At 37.5% G+C, this 4,108-nt stretch overlaps 1 pseudogene; it reads left to right on the top strand.

Annotated features, from left to right (window-relative positions):
• The first annotated feature begins 631 nt into the window (after nucleotides 1–631).
• LOC103659194 lies at nucleotides 632–1,382 on the top strand (annotated as a pseudogene).
• The last annotated feature ends 2,726 nt before the right edge of the window (nucleotides 1,383–4,108 follow it).

Here is a 4,108-nt window from a genome sequence, read left to right as displayed (position 1 = left end):
AAGGAAAAAATGTAAATGTCATCAATAGGAATTAGGATTCCTTTGGGTTTGTGTTTTTCTCCCTTCCCAGTCAGGTGTTCTTGTGGGGAAAATGTGTGCTTTCTTTTGTCCTCTGCTTTCTTCTTTTGTCCTGTTTTCTCACCACTCCTTTTCCCATTCATGTAGCCATTCTGTAATTTTCATTCACTTCGGATTGTTCAGCTTCCATCCTAAAATCCACTATTTTAGAACAGCTTGGCTAAAAGAGTATGATTTTTAAAGATAACTGCTGTTTCCAAGTGTCTCTCTTCTCTCACTCTCTCTGTTTTGTTTGTTTGTTTTCATTTCCTGTATACGGAAAAAATAGTCTCAGGATCAATATAAAAATGAATTTGTATTTGTATTCAAAGTTTTAGACACTTAAAATAATATTTAGAAGGAATACTTATGGAGGAAAAAAAGTTAATATTGTTACTACCCATATAATTTCACCACAGAATAATTGTAGGTTACATAATTTTCACCAATGTTAAAATTATTGGTAGAACGTAATCCCCCCCTATTAAGATAGCTGAACTTTGAAAATTTCTTTGGGATTAAATTAAGTTTAATTTTATTTAAAATTAGTAAGATGGCTTTTCTGGCTGGAACCATGGAGGGTGCAGAAGAGAAGAAAAAGAAGGTTCCTGCTGTGCTAGAAACCCTTAAGAAAAAGCAAAGGAATTTCTTAGAGTTGAAGATCAACAGTCTGAGAAAGAAGTTTGCCCAACAGGTGCTTTGAATGGCAAGGAAGAAGCTTATCTATGAAAAAGCTAAGTATTACCACAAGGAATATAGGCAGATGTACAGAACTGAGATTCGAATGGCTGGGATGGCAAGAAAAGCTGGCAGCTTCTACATTCCTGGGGAACCCAGATTGGCCTTTGTCACCAGGATCAGAGGTCTCAATGGTGTGAGCCCAAAGGTTTGAAAGGTGTTGCAGCTTCTTTGCCTTTGCCAGATCTTCAGTGGCACCTTTGTTAAGCTCAACAAGGCTTCTATTAGCATGCTAAGGATTGTGGAAGTATATATAGCATGGGGATACCCAAACCTGAAGTCGATGAATGAATTGATCTCTAAGCGTGGTTTGGCAAAATCAATAAGAAGAGAATTGCCCTGACAGATCTCACATTGATTGCTCAGTCTCTTGGTAAACATGGTTTCGTCTGCATGGAGGATGTGATTCACGAGATCTGTACTGTTGGAGAACATTTCAAAGAAACCAACAGCTTCTTAGGTCCTCCAAATTATCTTCTCCATGAGGGGGAAAGGAGAAAAAGACCGCCCATTTTGTAGAAGGTGGAGATGCTGGCAACAGGGAAGATCAGATCAGTAGGCTTATTAGAAGGATGAACTAAGGTATCTAACATGATTATTTTTGTAATCTGGTCAGTTAACAAATGGCTACTTTCAAATTGAAAAAATAAATAAGTAAAAAATAAAATTAGTAAGATGAACAAATCATTTATCACAGAAGTGATTATTTTATCCATGCATAACCCTAAAGCACCCTGATCTGCTCACCTCATTCAGGGAGTTAATTGTTTTTGAGATATAGGCATAAGTAAAATGTGAGCCGTGTTGGAAATAAACTCTGGAATTTCATTGAATACGAATTATAAGTTTTCTAATAAATGCAAAATTTAATCTGCCTTACCTCAAACCTCAGAGTAATGTCTATCCATTCAACCTTAATAATGTTACACATTGGCACCGTAAAATATTTTCAAGTTTTGAATGATACATTCTAGCCATTAATTCTCGTATCAAAACCATATTAAATAAGTCACTCTTCCCATTTTAAGTATGTGACAGGGGTATAGAATGTTAAATTGCTTGACCATTGAGTCAATATCAATTCGTTAGTAGAATAATGAGTAGAATCCAGTGAACACTATTTTGTCTGTTGCTTAAATAATTTACTAATGGTGATGTGCCTTTAGGAAATGTAGTAAGTAATATCATTTTATGATATGTGAGCAATGAGTTATAGGATGATAATTGTCTAATTGTCTTACGCTCTGGAAATAATATAATCACTTACTTACATAGGGAAAATTAACTGGAAATTTGGAAAATATCCCTTAAATGTATCAAAGAGTAATTTAAGAGGAGAAAGTGATGTAGGCAGGCTGGGTCCAAGAACCAGGGGAGGGTCCCACGTGACCAGCCAAGAGGGTCCTTGGCTTCATGCAGGATAGAAACCAAACCTGAGCCAGAGAAAGTGAAAACAGTTTTTTGAATAGCATGAGTGACAGAGAATAGCAGATGGAGTTTCTGGGAGACTTGGAAAGGAAAGGAGAATGAGTCTTATTGTTGCTTGGGCCTACGGGTTTTTATTGGAAACGGGTCTAGGATATGTGTTTCTTCAGGAATGCACAGTAGGGTCCAATCACAAGTGAGCGTCAGGTGAGCAATAGGTGTTCGTCCATAAATTACTGAAGGTAGGGGTACTGATGCCAGCATCAGCAGTGGTGTATTTGAAGCTAATGTTCTGGAACATGTTTGGGTTCTGGCTCTTCTTAGGTGTTATCAGGTGTTTGGGGCCTAGGACAAAACTCAGAGAATGATTAACTTTCTTGCTTTCTCCTTGAAATGGGAACATAGCTTCTTTGGCTTATTCAGAGGCAAAATATAGAAGACGAGTAAATGGGGACTCGCAGGAAAACAGCAGAGATGGAGCCTTTCCTCAGATGGAGTCCCTTCAGCGTTCCTAGTTCAAAAGGAAATTTTGAATATTAGTTTACATTAATCTCATGAAATAGTTTGTTTTCATTTGTGGAAGTAGATAGTTTGTCTTCATTTGTGGAAGTATAGAAAAATTCCTTCTTAAAATGATTTGCTAGTTCACAACCTTTGCATTGATTACACTTGAAAAAGGACACAAGATCATGATTAATGTTGAATGAAATCCTGTTATATATCAGGCACTTTACATATGCTATCACAGTCAATGCTCACCACAGCCCCTTTAGGGAAGAACTAATAAATTTATTTTCCAGTGATGAAACAGGAGGTCCTAAGGAGTACCTTATTTGAACGAATCTGAAACTAACCTCATTCACTGGAAGATACATATCATCTTATTTCCACAGGAAACAGAAATGCTGCCAAGTATAAGTGTAAGATTTGCCAGTAAACTGTTATTGATCTAATAATATTACCATTGGTAGGATGGGTGGGTGGGTAAAGTGCCGCCTAGAAAGATCCCATATGCCGAGGCACATGTCTAACCTTGTAAGTTGGCCAGCTGAAGCCTATCCCCAGGCTTGTTTGGTTCCTAAGTCCCTGATTCTTCCATTAAACCTTACAGCCTCAGCTATCTTCCACAGAACAGAGTGCATTTGGCATTTTCCTTTATGAGAACTTGTCTTTTCCTTGGTGGCACCACCTAGTCTATGTAACCTTCATATGGAGGAAATCAAGGTGCATGACAGTACATTAATCAGAAAAATGGATTGTGCCTGCCTCATCCTGTCAATCACTTGATAAGGGAAAACAAATAGCACAGATTAAATCACAGACTGATCAAATGCTTCATACTTAGGATAAATACATTTCGGCTTTCAGGAAAGTCCATTATGCACTATTTGGCTTTGATTAGCAGGGGGCATTTCATAAAGCATGAAAGACAGCTACAGCTAGTGGAAGAAAGAATGAATGTGTGAGCATTTTCTCGCTATTTAGTTAAACAACTGATTTACCCCTGTCAAAATATATATATATATATATATATATATATCTCCAGCGAAGGCTCTGACAATTATGAATGTCTTTGGCAAAAAGATGAATTTATCTGCCTGAAAAGGAGATGTCGCTTGAAAAGCCAATGTCTGCAGTGCACAGAATACCCGCAGAGCATGACTATAAAGAACAATCCGTATTTGCTCTTACACAGGAGAGATCCACAATTGCAACTTGATTGTAATCCTCACCTGGGAAATCTGAAATCACCACCTGTTCTCTTTGGATGCTTGTGTGACACACTCCAGTTGCTTTCTACAGAATTTAGAACATTGATTTACTCCAGTGGATACACTTGGAGCTTTACTCAATTCAATTCATTTCTATTAAGCATCCACCTCACTAG

Source organism: Ursus maritimus, unplaced genomic scaffold (assembly GCF_017311325.1).
Source record: "Ursus maritimus isolate PB19 unplaced genomic scaffold, ASM1731132v1 scaffold_10, whole genome shotgun sequence".
NCBI classification, from domain to species: domain Eukaryota; kingdom Metazoa; phylum Chordata; class Mammalia; order Carnivora; family Ursidae; genus Ursus; species Ursus maritimus.
Note: the sequence above shows the minus strand (reverse complement) of the source record. Positions and strands in the feature narration are given on the sequence as shown.